Source organism: Artemia franciscana, chromosome 16, assembly GCF_032884065.1.
Source record: "Artemia franciscana chromosome 16, ASM3288406v1, whole genome shotgun sequence".
In the NCBI taxonomy this organism is placed as follows: Eukaryota; Metazoa; Arthropoda; class Branchiopoda; order Anostraca; family Artemiidae; genus Artemia; species Artemia franciscana.
In genome coordinates, this window is record NC_088878.1 from 19,205,742 (window position 1) to 19,224,644 (window position 18,903).

Below are 18,903 nucleotides of genomic sequence, written 5' to 3' on the forward strand. Positions count from 1 at the left end.
GTATCTCAGCTCTCCCTGGCGTCCAGTAGCTTCGTCATTGTGGTAAAGCAAGAGTCTCCGTAGTTTCTGTGTGGTTCTACCGATTCGAGCAAGGACTTATCCCGTCTTCGTCCATACATCTTGAAGCCACCGATTGGGTCAAGGTCTGCTCTGATGCAGGCAAGCCACGTTTTCTTCCGTCTTTCATGTTGCTTTCCATCCCAGAAGAGGCGTACATCTGAGGGCATTATTGACGAGAGTGTACTGTGATAAATAGTAGTGCGCGAGGCCCTGAAAAAGCATCTGAGTGCATGGTTGAACTATCGGAATCTCCTTTGCTTGATTATAAGGACCAAACCATAACGTTGATTGCAAATTTTGCGGAGTTCATCATTGCTGACTCGATCACATAGTTTAATGGCATTGATTCTCCTTAGGCATGTACGGTCGAATGAGTTGAGGGCTCGTATGTCGGATGCTTTTTCAGCCTGTATCTCACAGAGGTATAGTACATCAGACCAAACGAGGGCATGACATATGTTTATTCTTGTCTTCAAAGTGACTTCATTCTGTTTAGAGTTGGGTGAAGGTTTAGCTTGATAGATTTTGTGTAAATATAAGCATTTGAGTCCCCTCCAAAGTTCATACGATCGTTTCTTCCATAAAAACCTATACGCCCCGAGGCATAAGTTACATCCCTTCCCTAAGGCTGTTAAAGGGGGGGGAGACATTTTGACCCAAAAATTTTAGTAACTAATCGTTGGACTATTTCAAACAAACTGGCTATATCGAAATTTGATCGGATACATTTGCAGAAAAGAGGCTGTATGGGGGGATTGGGTATATGCCCTCCAATCCCCTTTGACTCTTAAAAAGGTAGCTAGAACTTTCAATTTCCAATCATATGGGCCCCCTATGATGTTTATACTGACCACCTCTTATATAAAAACCTTATCTTCCCCCGGGGCATAACTTAAAACACTTGCTTCCAAGCTCTTGGGGATTGGGTGGACCTCAGGGTTTTATTATTTGATGTCTGAACTATTTTCAACAAAATACCTATCTCGAAAGTGTATCGGATGGGTTCAGAGGGAAAAAGGGCGTGGGAGGCTAGTTGCCCTCCGATCTCTTTTGACTCTTAAAAGGTGAACTAGAACTTACAATTTTCAATCAAATGAACCCTCTCTGAAATTTATACGAGCACCTCTCCCATAACAACCAAATAAGCCTTAAAAGCATAGCTTATAAAGCCTGCCCCCCCCCGCCCCGCGGGGTCGTGTTGACCCCAGAGATTTTGTTAACTGATCTTTGCACTATTATTAACAAAATGGCTATCTCAAAATCCTTATCGGGTACATTAGGGGGGAAAGCGCAAGGAGGGGGAGAGGTTTTTGCCCCCCGATCACTTTGAATCTTAAAAAGAGCACTAGAATTTCTAGTTTCCAATCGAATGAGGCTCCTCCAAAGTTTATAGGACCACCCCTTTCATATTAAGTGACTTGGCAAAAAATAGGTATAGACAGCACAATAGCGCTGCCTAAGTATAGAACGTGTTGGCACCATGTATTATCTATTTATTTTTAGACCAGGGCACTTCGTGTAGAATGAGTCGTCGTAGAAACTGCGAAACGACCTCATTGGATTAGAAATTGAAAGGGCTAGTGCCCATTTTACCAATCAAAAATGATTGGAGGGAAAAAAACCACCTACACGCCCATCATTTCTCCAAACACATCCAGTCAAAAGTTTGAGATAGTCGTTTTCTTTGAGCGTTGTTGAAAAATCCGGAAATTATGCCTATGAGGATAACCACCCCAACATCTCCAATAGCCCACAGGGCAAAGTTTGTAAGTTATACCGTAGGGGCATACGAGGTTTTCATAGAAAGGGTGGTCGTATAAGCTTCGGTGGAGGCTCATTGGATTGTCAATCATAAGTTGTAGTGCACAGCTTAATAGTAACAGTGATCAGAAGAAAGTACCCCCCCACACACACACACACAAACTTCGTTCTCCCGAAATGCATCCAATTGACATTTTAAGTTAGCAATTTTATTCAAAATAGTCCAAAGATCATATAACAAGGCTTTTGTGGTTGAAACAAACCCCAGAGCCTGGAGGTGAGGATTGTAAATTATGCCCCCGGCAGCATTTAAGGTTTTATGGAAGGGATGGTTGTATAAACTTAAGATGAATTTCCTTTGGATAAAAATTCTACTTCCCTTTTAAGAGTCAAAAGTGATGGAGGGTAACTAGTCCTCCAGCCCGACTACCACTCTGTTCACCAAACGCATCTGATTGAAATTTTGAGGTAGCCATTTTGTCCAAAATAGTCCAAAGAACATATAACAATGCTTTTCGGGTTGACACAACCCCCAAAGCCCTAAAGCAAGGGTTTTAAGTTATACCCTGGGGCATATAAGGTTTTATAAAATGGCTGGTCGTATCAAATTCAGATGGGGCTCATTTGCTTTGAAATTGGAATTTATAGTGCTCTTTTTAAGAGTCAAAAGTGATTTGAGATCAAGCAGCCCCCCCTCCACGCCTATCCTTTCCACAAGCACATCCAATTCTTAAAATGGCTATGGCAACAAGAATTCGAGCTGAGATTTGTTACCACAATATTTTCAAGAAGCTTTGAGGCCCGACCAAAAATGCGTATGGTTTTCATGTGCATTCCACTTCGGAAGCTAAGATACTAGCTAATGAAACAAATGGAAATATGCATACAAACATTGGAGGCAAACCCATGATAGTCAAGAAAAATCACCCTCAAAATCGGCTCGTTCAGCATGCCATTGCTCTGAGAAATGTTAAACCACGAAGGATTATGACAGTAGTATTACACCTCAGCCTACGGGAAATTGTTGAAGAAATTCATGATTTATACAGCAAGAGAGCCCCATATGGAATCGAAGCCCCCGCAACCCCTTCAACACCGTATACACGGACGTTATATCTTGCAAAAATCAGCCATTCTCGAAAAAATCCCGACACTCGTCGAAGCTCACACTTACTCTCAAACTCGTGTTTATATTCAAGCCCAAATCAAACAGTTCGTGGTAACGAACTGTACTTAAGGAGCGACCCGGCTCAATAGTAACCAAAACTCTAAAAAATGGAATTTTGATACCAATAGCTACATCAAAAGAATCACATTTTAATGCTGGTTTTAAATATATAAGTTTCATCAAGTTTAGTCTTACCCATCAAAAGTTACGAGCCTGAGAAAATTTGCGTTATTTTAGAAAATAGGGAGAAACGCCCCCTAAAAGTCATAAAATCTTAACGAAAATCACACCATCAGATTCAGCGTATCAGAGAACCCTACTGTAGAAGTTTTGAGCTCCTATCTACAAAAATGTGGAATTTTGCATTTTTTGCCAGAAGGCAGATCACGGATGCGTGTTTATTTGTTTTTTTGTTTTGTTTTTTTTTTCCCCAGGGGTGATCGTATCGACCCAGTTGTCCTAGAATGCTGCAAGAGGGCTCATTCTAACGGAAATGAAAAGTTCTAGTGCCCTTTTTAAGTAACCAAAAACATTGGAGGGCACCTAGGCCCCCTCCCACGCTAATTATTTTCCCAAAGTCAACGGATCAAAATTCTGAGATAGCCATTTTATTCAGCGTAGTCAAAAAACCTTATAACTATGTCTTTGGGGACGACTTACTCCCCCACAGTCCCCGTGGGAGGGGCAACAAGTTACAAACTTTGACCTGTGCTTATATATAGTAATGGTTATTGTGAAGTATACAGGCGTTTTCAGGAGGATTTTTTTGGTTTGGGGGAGGGGTTGAGAAGAGGGGGATATGCTGGGGGAACATTCCTTCGAGAATTTGTAATGGGAGAAGAAAATTTCCATGAAGGGAGAGCAGGATTTACTAGCATTATTTAAAAAAAAACAATTAAAAAATAAAAGTGAAAAAGTTTTTTCAGCTGGAAGTAAGGAACAGCAATAAAACTTAAAACAAACAGAAATTATTACCCATATGAGGGGCTCACCTCCTTCTAATACCTCGCTCTTTACGCTAAAGCATTTTCGGTAATTTCAACTACTTATTCTACGGCTTTTGTGATTCAGGGGGTCATTCTTAATGAATTGGGATAAAATTTAAGCTTTAGTGTAAAGAGCGAGGTACTGACGATGGGGCGAATCCCCTCTATGTAATAAAAACATGAGAATACAAAAGTTCTTTACGTAAGCTAATTTATAAGTTACGTAAATCTTTTAGCAATAAAAAGATTCGTAAAAAATTAAAAGTTCTAGTTGCCTTTATAATTAACCAAAAAATCGGGGGGCAACTAGGCTTCGTCCCCCGCTCTTTTTTTCTCAAAATCATTCGATCAAAGTTATGAGAAAGCCATTGAGCCAAAAAAAAAAAATATGCAAATTTTGTTTTGATTATTCCTCTGCGGAGAGCCAAAATCAAAACATGCATTGATTCAAAAACGTTCAGAAATTAAATAAAAAAAACAAGTTTTTTCAACTGAAAGTAAGGAGTGACATCAAAACTTAAAACGCACAGAAATTACTTCGTATATGAAAGAGGCTGCTTCCTCATCAACGCCCCGCTCTTTACGCTAAAGTTTGACTCTTTCTCTCAATTCTTCTTTCTAAAACAGTAAAAAACTTTAGCGTAAAGAGCGGGGCGTTGATGAGGAAGCAGCCTCTTTCATATACGAAGTAATTTCTGTGCGTTTTAAGTTTTGATGTCACTCCTTACTTTCAGTTGAAAAAACTTGTTTTTTTTATTTAATACATTTAAACTCAAACAGCATCACACCGATTCATACAGTGACAACTTGAGGACGATTTACCTTACTGTACAACAATGAGTTGGGTATGAACATTAATGAATATAAAAAAAAAAATTGAGCAAATTTGAGTACCAAGGAATTTTTTTTTATTATCCTGATTTGAGGAAGGTACAAAATGCCTATCTAGTGGGGAGGGGAAGAGATGCAGATCTTAGGGTCCCGTCTTAGAACTTCCATATATAAAGATTACCAATAATAGCAAACTTGCATTGATGCATTATTTCATGGTGTGATCTTCTAGTAACAGTATTTAAGCACCAAGGACATCAAAATTTGTCATTTCCGTCCTCTGGACCATCATCCATGCATGCAGGCCCATGCATGCCCGAAAACAATTAATTTTCTATTTGATTGTTTCAAAATTATGATGTTTTTGGGGTAGTACCACATTTACACAAACATTACCATGTTGAACCATGTAAATAAATAAGCAAGATTAATTAATTAAGATTGACAAAATTTTCGCCCGTAAACTTTGCGACATCAACAATCTGATGATTCTCAAAGACAACTACCCATCCAAATGAAAGCTATACCTTCTTAAGTGGTTTGGTACCACAAATTTCTAACTTATTTATTGATAATTTTCCACCCACATTTTTTTTTTTATTATTTGGCACCACTACTAGCAATAACTACACAACTGCATATACTGGTCTTTTCCATTGAAAATTGAATTACCTATTTTTCCTAATTCCTTAACGATATATATATGACTACGTAAATTTCTACTTATGTGATTCAAATAGTTATATTGAATTTTCACTTTTCTTGGTACTCTAAAAGGATCAGGTCTATTTTTTTCACGTGCCGTTGCAAATGAAAAACTTTCCACGCAAGATTTTCCATAACAGTAAAACAAAGACTTAGTAAAGGAACACTTAGTAAAGAGCGAACTATAGAAAAGCAATTTATTTGCTTTGCATTAGACATAATGTAAAATAAAGTTGTTTTGGGAAATAAATTCAGCAAATAAACGGTTAAGCTAACTTCGACGGGACGCCAAATGAAGTTATATAACTGTCCCCAATTTGTCAAGTACAATACAAAATACCCAAGAAACATAAGAACTTGCAAACTAAACAACTTAATCTTCATTTCTCACGAGACTCAAACAGTAGGAAGTTCAGAAGGGTATACTTATCTTTTAAAACGTTTAGTGAAGCTCTCATTTAGCACAAAAGGAGGGCGTGTCTTAGAATAGGGGAGCCTTAGAAGCGGTTTTTGTTATATCTGAGAAGGCTTTTGACAAAGTCAAAACCAAACGAAGAGAAGTCAAGAAAGAAGAATTGAGGAAGCGATTTTAATGATAATACTCTTCATCAGCAGGGGTCTATACAAACCAACAGTGAATGGGAAGCTAAGCTGTTGCTTTGTGCTGAAGCTGGGAGAAAGTCCTGAAAGACAAACTACATTCAAAAGAAAAGTCGTTTAACTGACTAGGTATGAATATATCATTAAAAATCCCTTAATAAACTTCACAATAAGAAATTGACCATAGAAGTAATATTTTTAGGAATTTTACGATAGCACTAGAGCAATATAAGGATCCTCCAAAAGTTGCTCGAGATATTTCTTTTTGATGAGCCAAAAATTGTAAATTTTCAACAAACTTTCTTAATCAAAAATAAATTCCGCCACAAGCAATACTTAAAGCAAAATATCACCCAAATACAACATCACTGCATAACCAGGCATCAAAACAATATCTGAGATTTTCACTGACTATTCAATGAATTTTTTCAAATTCTTAATAATTGCTTTACTGATGCGTTATGAATTTGGTAACAATAATACGTCTATTCATCAGGCGATATTTAAAATTAGAATATAATTTTCTTGTCAGTATCGAAATTCATTTTCACCTTTATCCAATTGGCTGGAACTTTCAAAGGTAGAAACACTAAAATACGGTGTAACTTTAATTACGCTACGGTGTACTAATTTTAATACGGTGTAACTTTAATACGGTTGTTTTAAACATGGTGTTTCTTTTTCACGGTGTTTTTTCCCTTTTTTCATGAAAACACATGAAAACAATCTGTATTTTCTTACAAAATGGGAAAGAGATTGGCCAACGTTAGCTTATTGATGTCCTGACCATTAGAAATTTAAAATACAGAGGTTAGATTCAAGTTACTAAGGTTCAAATATGGATCGATTCAAGCTACAAAGGCAGTTTATTACATAATCCGAATTTCACAACTGACCATATTCCCGTGGGGTAGTCAGCATCTTCTCTAGGAGGGACAGCTGATTCTGTGGTGGAAGGGGGGAGCTGAAGTTAAATCGACAGTTCACAAAACCTCACATCGCTAGCAAGTTCTATCTTATCTTCTGAAATCTTTATTCTTCAATAATCACCAAAAATCATAAATTATCAATTAGCCTCAGCATTAGTCTTATTACTATACTCCTATTATCTTCTTCCAATCTATATATATAAAAATAAGTTGTCTGTGTGCGTGTGTGTCGAGTGACGTCATGTTTGTGTGTCGACTGACGTCATGTTTGTCGACTGACGTCATTATAAGGATTGAGCTGTATGCGTCTTGAAGTTGTTTGTCGACTGACGTCATGTTTGTCAACTGATGAAATTACACACTGGGACACAAATGACGACCGGGACACAGGGAATATAAATGACGACCGGGAACCTCAAAGAGAAATTAAAGACTGGGACACCCGGACACAAATCACGACCGGGACACAGGGAATATAAATGACGACCGGGACACAGGAACACAACTACAACGGGGACGCCGGGGGCACAGGCGGGATATATAAATGACGACCGGGACACAGGGATTGTTCGAATAGAAATTACAGACCGGGACACCGGGACACAAATGACGACCGGGACACAGGGAATATAAATGACGACCGGGACACTCAAAGAGAAATTACAAACTGGGACACCGGGACACAAATGACGACCGGGACACAGGGAATATCAATGACAACCGGGACACAGGGACACATCATTAGAATAATGAGGTATAGATCTGAATACGGATTGTTTTTCCCATGGACAATTATATGTTGCATGTTCAAGAGTCAGTAAACCTGACAATCTATTTATATGACACAAGGACACAACTACAATGGCGCGTAACTAATATGGCGCGTAACGACTTACGCGCGCGGGGGGCTTAGGGGGGGGGGGGGTGCGAAGCGCCCCACCAACTAGGTGTTGGGGTGGCGCGAAGCGCCACCCCAACAGCTAGTACTATAATATAATAAGCCAACTATCCTACTTCCAATTTCCAGAAGACATAAACACCATAAAAGCGATTTGAGGCAAGTCACATTACGGTTAGATAACAACTTCTTGTTCTAAGAATTCAATTCAAAAGTCTAAAGTTGAACGATAATAAATATCAAAAGTGATGTATCTATATGATGGACCAATAATCAATATTGAATATCGAAACGTAAATATCGATATCGGAAACAATATTTGGAAATTTCTGTTTATTCCCAGCATTTTTCATCCACCTACCAGTGAACATTCAACAGAAAAATCCCAACATAAGAATAGTTCTTGTTAATATCTAGTGTAAATTTGAAGTCCATATTCTTATTGAACAATCCTAAACAGGTCAATTTTCATTTATAGCATCACTTTTCATCACCATCATCACTTGTTTTGTTGACACACTTTTATTTTAATTCAGTTAATAAGTATTCAAATAAAGTATTCATAAAGTATTGCTGATAAAGTATTCTTATCAGTTAATAAGTATTCAAATAAAAATTTTAGGCAAACAATACAAGTTTTTTTTTTTAACAAAAACCAATTGTCTTATCATTATTTGCAGTAAAGTATAGCGCTTGATTATAAAAAATTATCAGTTATTGATGATGATGAAAAGCATCTTGGAATAATCCAAAGAAATCCACAAGTGGCCCTCATCTCTTCTAGGATAAATTACAGAAGTTTCACAATGGCATTCTGTAACGTAACCTATTTAACGTATTAACGTAACCTACTTAACGTAAAAAACCGATTCAAAATGGTCTATGATGAGTCCGCTAAGGATAACCCACCAATCAGGAACAAATATAAATTCTTATTGATCTTGAGTAAATCAGTATGTCAAGTCTACTTGGCCAATTTGAAACAGCTGCTACACATGAAAGAATCTTGTACATCCAACTATTTGATGATTTGTTTACGAATACTGTCTAAAAAGTTGAACATGTCCACAAAGAGAAGGTTCGAAACTACCAATCTCGTAATGATATCAGAACACAAGCTAACTTGCGCAATTTTTGGGGTTAATGCTGGTTTTATAAGGATCGATAAAAAGGGCTGTATTATAGAAAGTTCTGAATGTTGACGATCTTACTGTATTGCACAGGTAAATATTGCCAACCAAATTAATCTTGGGATCAAGAATTATTGTTATGTCTGTCTATGAAACAATTGATGAAAAATCAGATTGTAAAGTGGGATTTGTAAATTAAGTAAAAGCCTGCTCAATTTGAGTCTAAAATTTCAGTTTATTTGACTCTGAATAGTCAAAATTATTCTTTATTATAGTATTTATACCATTTACAGACTCAGTTTCCTGGGTTTGTTGTAATCTTTACGTAATAATTCATTAAACACATGTTTAATACTTTAATAGACAATTATAAATAAATAGAAAAAAAAGAATTTATTATTCAAAATATTTGTTTATTAAAATTTAACACATATTGAAAATAAGTTTCATATGAATAAATGCCATCACTGTTTCACCTATACATTAAATAAATAAAAAACAAGTTTTTTATTAACTGAAAGTAAGGAGCGACATTAAAACTTAAAACGAACAGAAATTATTTCGTATATGAAAGGGGCTATCCCCTCCTTAACGCCCCACTCTTTACGCTAAAGTTTGACTCTTTGTCACAGTTCTACTTTTTAAAACAATAAAAACTTCAGCGTAAAGAGTGGGGTGGTGAGGAAGGGACAGCCCCTTTCATATACGAAATAATTTCTGTTCGTTTTAAGTTTTAATGTCGCTCCTTACTTTCAGTTAATTTTTTTTTTTTATTTAACTTCTGGACGTTTTTGAATTAATGCAGATTTTGATTTTGGCTCATCGTACATGAATAATCAATACGAAATTTACATATTGATTTTGCTTTTTTTTGGCTAAATGGCTTTCTCAAAGTTTTGATCGGACGATTTTGAGAAAAAGGCACGGGGGAGGGGGGATAGTTGCCCTCCAATTTTTTGGTTACTTAAAAAGGCCACTAGAACTTAATTTTATTTACGGATATTTTTATTAGTGATAAATATACGCAACTTATTAATTAACTTACGTAATGAATTTCGATATCCGTATGTTTTCGTTACGTATATGAGAGGTTTCGACCCCTCGTCAATATCTCGCTCTTTACCCTAGAGTTTGAATTTCGCTCCAATTCTTTAAGAATGACCCCTGAATCACAAAGGCCGTTTAAGTAGAATAAATAATTCTATCGAAATTACTAAAAATACTTTAGTGAAAAGAGTGAGGTATTAAGGAGGGGACGAACTCCGTCATATGCGTAATAATTTCTGTTCGTCTTAATTTTTAACGTTGCTCCTTACTTTCACTTGAAAAACTTGTTTTTTATTTGATTCCTTATTGGCTTTTCAAATAATACTGGAAAATCCAGCGCCCCCTTCATGGAAATTCTCTTCCTCCATGATAAATTCCTACAAGGTAACCCCTTGTAACAAGGTAATCCTCCCATGTAACCCCCGAACCCCAGTACCAGAAAAATGTCCCGCTTGAAAACGTCTGTATACTTCCCAATAACCAACACTATATGTAAACGATGGGTAAAGTTCATAACTTGCAACCCTTCCCCCAGGCACTGTAGAGGGTTAGGTTGTCCTCAAAGAGATAGTTATTAGATTTTTCGACTAAGCTGAACAGAATTGATATCTCAAAATTTCGATCCGATGACTTTCGAGAGAAATGAGCATGTGAGGGGATGTAGTTTCCCTTCAAATTTTTTGGTCAATTAAAAAGAGCACTAGAAATTCTAATTTCCGTTAGAACGAGCCCTCTTGCGCTATTCTAGGGCCACAGGTTTAATACGCTCACTCATGGGGAAAAGAAGAAAAGAAAAAAATAAACATGCATCCGTAATGTTTCTTCTGGCGAAAAAAAACAAAATTCCACATTTTTGCAGATAGGAGCTTGAAACCTCTACAATAGGGTTCTCATATACGCTGAATCTGATGGCGTGATTTTCATTAAGACTCTGTCACTTTCAGAGGGTTTTTATTCATTTTTTTAAAAATAAGGCAAATTTTCTCAGGCTCGTAATTTTTGATGGGTAAGACTAGACTTGATGAGACTTGTATATTTAAATCAAGATTAAAATCCAATTCTTTCGATGTATCTATTGGTATCAAAATTCCGTTTTTTAGAGTTTCGGTTACTATTGAGCCTCTTTACTATAGTTTGTTACCACGAACTATTTGATTACAATAAATTCTTTGATTTCAAAAATGCGATTTTTACCAATGATATGTTTTAGAAATCAGAACACTAAGTCAAACAACTGGAACTAAGTAAAAACAAGTTACAAGAATTGTTAACAGACTGACAGAATACTTACAAGCAAACAAAATAAAACGTGGGTCAAATAAAAGTTTAAAAAATTAGAAATACATAATCTACCTTTCTTCTATGATACTGCAAATGTTGACGAAAAGCAACACTGTCTAACATCCTTAAAGACTACAGAAGACTACAAAACTAAAAATGTATTTATAATTTCTGATTTCCATAGCAACATCGATGTAACAAGACTTGTTGGCTACACGAACAAAAATGAGGTATGAGACATCATTAGTTATCTTCCTCTTTGTCGAAAAAATGTCACTACGATATACAGGAATGTGTAATAAAAGCATTTAGTTTAGGCAAACAAATCATAAGCAAATTTATAGCAAATTATCATAAGCTTAACAATCATAAGCGAATTAATCAAAACATGAAAAAAGGTATATTAAATAACGTCAAACAAAAAACAACAGCACAATTTTTCCAAAAAAAGTAAAGAACAAATTTAAATGAGCATAAACGTCTAGAATATACAAATATTAAAACGAAAGAGAATTACTATGAATGTAAAAATGAAACCTAAAACAAACAGAAAAACACGAAAGAATAAAAGCTAAATTAAAAACAACGTAAACTACCACAAATAAGTGTGGTGCTGCCACAATTTTTAGCCTCCCTAAAAGATTATCTCATTTGATCTCTAGTGAATACTAAATGAATTACTTAAATTAAAAGATTTGTTTGTCAAATTAGTTTTTCAAAATATTCAAAAGGAATATATGCGAAAAGAAGAAAGCAGCGAGAAAATAGATCTTCTTATAATAGTAAAACTACATTAATTTTCCCAAAAGCTTTTCATCGATAAAAGTTTCTTATAAAAACTGGATTGGTATTTCTATTTATATATATATTACTATATATATTTCTATTTATATTACTTCACATAAAGATGAAAAAACGTTCCATTTATTTTGTTTTCAAGAAAGCTCAACTGAAACTCTAACCTTTTAGGAACTTGGGAAAGATGGCAAGACACCTTTTGTGGTAATTTGGTTTAAATTTGAATTAATTGTTTATTGTAATTTTTATGCATTTTAGGTACCATTTCTTCATTTATAGTAATTTCTATTCGTTTCAAGCTTGGTATCTTATACAATCTAATTTATACCCGTTTTATGTTTTTAATTTACCGTTTAAATTGTGCACATAAACAGTCTTTTTTATATATTTAATAGACTTTCATTTTTCAACGACATTGTTTGCATATACTAATAGCAGTAATTTCGGTTAATAAGTTTTACCAATAATAGTAGTTGAAGCGAAATGGTATTGGGAAAAAAAGAAGTAGTGAAAGCAGTTGTACTATGAGTAACCATAAAAAGGTCGCTTTCGTTGGAGTAACCGTGATAAGAATAGTGCTGAGAGGTATGGTATAAACAGTCGTTTTTGGAAAAGTGGTTGACGGAGAAGTTTTGGTAGCCGGAGTTAAGAGTAACTTAGGTTGGGAAACTCATGACAGGTATAGTCATCAAAACAATTTTCGTAGGAATAGTCCTAGCAATTGCGTTGGGACGAGTAAAGTTAGAAAATCTTGTTTTAAAAACCCGTAATGCAAGTTCCGTAGCAGTATAGCTGGCTTATCTCTGTACAGCTAAATTCTTACAGTTTATTGAATTACTTAATTTTAAAGGCTAAATTTCCTCAGATTTGTAACTGAATGCAATTAACCTTTTAAACTGAATGACTGATATAGTTATTTAAAATCGTTCCATTAATACTCCTTTGATGATCAAGAGCTGGCAAATACAATAAAGTTCCTGCATGATTCCGATCAAACAGTTTGTGGTAGCGAACCGTAAGTATGGAGCGACGCGGCTCAATAGTAACTAAAACTCTAAGTAATCCAGTCTTGATAAGAATACATAGATCAGAAGAATCAAAATTTAGATGTTGATTGATTCAAAATATCTTAAGTTCATTAAATTTAATGTGACTCAATATAAGTTACGGACCTGAGGAAATTTGCTCGATTTTTGAAAAAGGAGAAAAACATCCCCATAACATCAAGTGATTTTAATGAAAATCATACCATCACATTCAGGATATTAGAGAGTACTGCTGAATAGGTTTCAAGCTCCTATAAATAAAAATAGAGAATTTTGCGTTTTTTGCCAAAACTGATGCCATCCGTTTTTTGTTCACGGATGAGTGTTTATTTGATCCGTTATTTGTATGTTTTTCGCAGGAGTAATCGCATCAAACCAATGATCATAGAAAATCGGGAGAGGACTCATTTGGTCGGGAATCAAAAGTTCTAGTGCCCTTTATAAGCGACCAAAAAAGATTGGAGAGCAGCTAGCCCTCCTCCCACGCCCCTTTTTTCTTCAAAGTTGTCCGATCAAAATTCTACGAAAGCCTTTTTTTCTCTGCATAGTTGAAAGGTAGGGATAATATGACTCCCCGTAACCCATGGGAAAAGGGCTACAAGTTACAGAATTTAACCCCCGTTAACATATATTTTTCAGCGAATGGAATTTTACGTGAGGGGGTATTTTACGTGGGAGGAACGTCCATGATGAAAATTCCCGTGAGGGGAGAGAATTTCCATGAATTTTTTTTTTAACTGAAAGTAAGGAGCAATATTAAACTCTAACTTGAATGCTATTACTTACAACTGAATAAAGAACCAAGCTACCTGAGGCAAAGAGACCTACCAACGCTACTCCTACATCCCAAATCATACGAAGGCTCCCTCTGTACACTCTCCCAAAACGTTTGAATGTCCTTTAAAGCCATCCATACGAACTTCTTCGCCACCATTAGGGGACGACACACTATTTATTTGTCCCTAGATCGTTCGCAATCTGTGATCTTTCATCAATAGAATGTGTCATAGCCATCACAATCTTTAGCTTATTACAGCCCTAGTAATCTGGATACAACTAGATTTCTTGTACACCTTTCTGATTGAAATGCGGTCAGTCAGACGGGTTCCCAAAAGAATCTGTATTTCTCTGGAAGAAAAATTCAGCAAATTCTCCTCTGTCTGTGGTACAACCCACATTTCAGAACCATACTGGACATTTGTCATCACTGTAGCTTCCAATACTCTATTGTTGGTTTGCAGATATTTTTTTCTTCTATTTTTCCAAACTTTTTTTTATTTTCATAAAAACAGCTTGGGCATTGTCTGTTCTTCTTTAACTTTTTATTGCATCCACCACCTTTACTAATAAAAACCTTACTCGAACTATACTTACATTACGCTTACATTACAATGGATTCCCAATCTGTAATCTTTGTATTTATATTTCAACTCTAATTTCTAATCTTCTAATTTTACTAATAACGTCCCTTCTTCCTATTCTTCTAAACTTTATTTAATTTTATTTTTTATCTTTATTGTTGGTCGTTTCACTGTTTATATCCTCAGCATTGGTTCGGGGGTTGCTAAAAGTTTAAAATGTAAATGTTACGGAATTGCTGCGATATGATATATATAAAATATGATATATATATATATATATATCATATTTTTATATATATATATATATATATATATATATATATATATATATATATATATATATATATATATATATATATATATATATATATATATATATATATATCAATCAATTAACATTAATTTGCTGATAAATGTCAATCAAATGAAAATGTTGCAGTTTTCAAATTATAAAGAAGACATAAAAAGGTCAATTATATTCCAAATTTACTTTTATCAAAATTACTCCAAGACCTGTGACGGTCAGTCGCGGGTTTGGGGCACCCTTGCCTGGGGCAGTAAATGCAGATGGAGGAGGAAGAAGGTCCCTCATATAAACACTCAAAGGGGCCCACCGGTGTGTGCACAAGCTGCGTGAGTTACGAACGTTCCCCCAGTAATGGGTTAAATTGCAGGGTGATACAGAACACCATCGTGGGAAGATAATCTATAGGATGAAAACTGCGACAGGGCGTAAGATCCAAATCTATGGACACTTGCCTCTGCGAAGGGCTGCCTCGACCCTTTCGGGGTACCTGCAAGCCTGGGGATTTTGCGCTCAATTCTATGTCCACTTGAGGAGTTGCTCTCCTCGAGGAAATTATAGCCTTGTAAATGACACAGTATTTGCACAGGATTTTGATTAAGGTATATTTCTTGTGGGTTTGGTCTGTTTTGACGGGCGTTTTCGGGCTGAAAAACCTCTTCCTAGCTAATTTATCCACTATGGGTTGCCTCCCCATAATAGCATAATATTTGTAGGCATGCATATATAATGAGTCAGAGGTAATAAGCTTGAGACTGTCTATTCAGGATTTCAACTCTTATTGATAGACGAGCATCGTTAAGTGCTGAAAACCATGTTGTGACCAAGATGGGCCCAGCATTGCACAAAGCCTCTTTTCTACTGGAGGTCCCAGGGAGTTCTTGCTGTCTGGCTCTTGAGCCGGCTTAAGCGCTTCGGTGTAGATTTGGGAAAATCTGCTGGTCCCCATACTGCACTGGTATCCGGGACATCTGATAATGTCTAGGGTAGATTCAAAGCTGAAATTTTAGAAGTGTAAATACCTCTTGAAAAGTTATGACGTTGGTAGACTCCAGGTTGAGAAATTGAGAGAAACTTTCAAGGAACGGTTGAATCCTAAACTGGAGAGTTTAAAATTTGACAATGAAGAAGATGGATAGAATAATTTTAGGAAAATAATTGGTGAAGTTGCTGGTGGTGCCCTGGGGAAGAAAGTTAAGACCACAGCTAGAAATATTAGTGAAAAAGCTTTATAATTAAGTGAGATGAGAAGGGGCTTATACAAGAATTATCAGAGTGATGGAACATATGAAAACAAAATGAATGCAAAGAAAGTAGCGATAGCTTTAAAATATGAATTACGGAGATGTGAAGTGGGGGTCTTGGATAAAATTACTGAGGATTTGGAAGATGCAACTAGACGGCATAATAGTAGAATATTGTACTAGCATGTGAATAAATTGACAGGAGTAGTCAATCTGGACTTGTCCCAGCTAAAGATAGGAACGGGGCCACAATTAGTGGTAAGGAAAGTGTTAAAGAGATATAGGCAGTACATTTTGAGAATATGCTAAACCAAGATAGAGTTGCAGGAAAAGATATACAGAGAAATGAAAAAGTTTATAATACTTTGGATGTGAAGGAAGATATTTTTTTTTGCGAGGAAGAAATAGCGACTGTACTAAAAGGATTGAAAAATAATAAGGGTCCAGGTGCTGATAGTGTGGTAAATAAGTTTCTTAAATATGGCGGCTCTGATGTTAGAAATAAGTTACAGAAGATTCTGAAAATGATTTTTGAAAAAGGGGAAGTGCCTAGCGATTTTAGGAAAACCTTAATCATACCACTGTATAAGAAAGGTGATAAGAGTGAGTTTGGTAATTATCAAGTCATTGGTCTGTTCTCTTTAGGTAGCAAATTACTTAGTAATATGACACTTTTCAGACTGACAGATGTTGAAGACAAAGTGTTAAGAGAAGAACAGTGCGGTTTTAGAAAAGGTGGAGGATGTGTCGACCAAATTTTCACTCTTAGGTTAATAACTGAAATGTCCCCGAGTTATCAAACACCTTTGGTCCTTAGTTTTATAGATTGTGAGCAACCGTTTGATTCTGTTGATAGAAGACCTTCAGCAAAAGTTTTATCCTTGTATGATATACCAGACAGATACATTAGAGTGGTTAATGCTACGTAGGACAATAATATTACTGCAGTTATGGTAGGAAATGAGGTCAGCATTTGGTTTCGTATTAAATCTGGAGTTAAGCAAGGTTGTGCTTTATCTCCCTTTGTAGGGACCATGTTGATGGATTTTATCATAATAAGCACAGGAAAGGCAATAGGAGACCACGGAATCAACGGGGAGGAAAAACTCTCCTTGACTTAGATAATGCTGACGATTTAAGCATCCTAGATGAAAGTGTGAGCAAAATCAATGAGCTATTAGAGGTTTTTCAAGTTTAGGATGCTAAAATAGGTCTAAAAATAAATGTTAAGAAGACTAAGTCACTAAGGCTAGGAATAAGTGAAGACGAAAAGGTGACGTTGGACAACGAAATGATTGATCAGGTGAACAGCTTCACTTAAATTGGTAGTATTATTAGTAAAAACGGTGGGGCAGTGAAGATATCGAAAGTAGAATAGCCAAGGCTCAGGGTGTTTTATCACAGTTCAAAAAAAAGTTTGGAAGAATAGGAAAATAAGTCTACAAACCAAGATTAGAATATTGGAAGCTGCAGTGAAAAACTTGTCAAGTATGGCTCTGAAGCATTGGCGCTCCAAAAAGCAGATGAAGATTTGCCAAATGTTTACCAGAGAAATTGCTCATGGATTGTTCTAGGCATTCGGATGACTGACCGTATTTCAAACAGTAGGCTGGATGAAAAGTGTGGTTTAATCCCGTTTTCCAAGGCTATAATGAGAGAAAGGTTGAGATGGTTAGGGTACGTTCCACAGATGAAGGATGATAGATTGCCACAGATTGTCCTTTTCGGCGGACCGTCTAGGACTAAACGGAAAGCAGGTCGTCCGCGGTTGGGGTGGGAGGATGTCTTAAAGAAAGATTTGAAGGGAATGGGAGCTTCCTGGGAGGGTGTAAAGATGGAGGCTTTGAATAGATTAGGATGGAGGAGGAGCGTGCAAAGCTGTGTTGGCCTCAGGCGGTTTTGTGCCACGGTGAATTATTAGTAGTAGCAGCAAGGAGCAACAATAAAAATCAAACGATTCCGCATATGAAGGGGTTTCTCCCCTCCTCAATACCTTGATCTTTCCGCTAAAGTTTGACTGTTGATCTCAGTCTCTTAAGAACGACTCGTGAAACACAAGATCCGTTTAATTAGAATAAGAAACTTTTTTTAAATACCAAACAACTTTAACGTGAAGAGCTAGGTATTGTAGAGGGGGCAGCCCCCTCAAATACGGAATAGTTTCTGTTCGTTTTCAGTTTTAATGTTGCTCCTTACTTTCAGTCGAAAAGACTTGTTTTTTTAAAGTTCTTTAAGAACTGTTCTTCAACCATTTTGATCAAAATAGTTATCTTGAAATTTAGGTCCGGTACCCTATGAAGGAGTGGGAGCAAAAAAGAGGGTAAAGAGGGAAGTTTACTAGCAGCTGATCCAGTTCCCAAAAAAGACTTAGATCTCAGGATTTTTCATCGAATGCCCTTTTTCTCGATCATCCGTTCTACATGACAACGCAGGGGGAAACACACATCAATTTATTAACTCTGTGCTAGCGCGTAGACTATAATTATTGGCTTTAATACCTTTTAATTTCGAACTTTGATGGAAATGAAACGCAATGGGTGAGATATTTCATGATTGTAGTTATATTTCGTACTTTTGCTGCTGTTCGAATTGTGAGAGAAATTGTGGCATTTATGAAATAAAGGTGCTACATCTTGTGCTTCGTCTTACCATATCATAATTTATGCCTCATACCTGGAATTAGTGACTTCAAAAACCGTTAAATGCCAATTTAAGGCTCAAATCAACCGAGTTTCTGAGAATTTGAGCAGAGAA

General features: G+C 36.2%; 1 protein-coding gene across 5 annotated transcripts in view; it reads right to left on the minus strand.

Moving 5' to 3' along the window:
- LOC136037177 (uronyl 2-sulfotransferase-like) overlaps positions 1 to 14,718 on the minus strand; it is a 73,612-nt gene extending 58,894 nt beyond the window's left edge. The window contains exons 1-2 of one of the 5 annotated variants that reach the window (XM_065719725.1): positions 11,469 to 12,596; positions 6,141 to 6,194 (exon numbers count right to left, since the gene is read on the minus strand). The gene's annotated coding sequence lies outside the window, so the exon portion shown is untranslated. The other 4 variants (XM_065719728.1, XM_065719724.1, XM_065719726.1 and 1 more) reach the window with 4 other exon arrangements.
- Between the last annotated feature and the right edge of the window lie 4,185 nt (positions 14,719 to 18,903).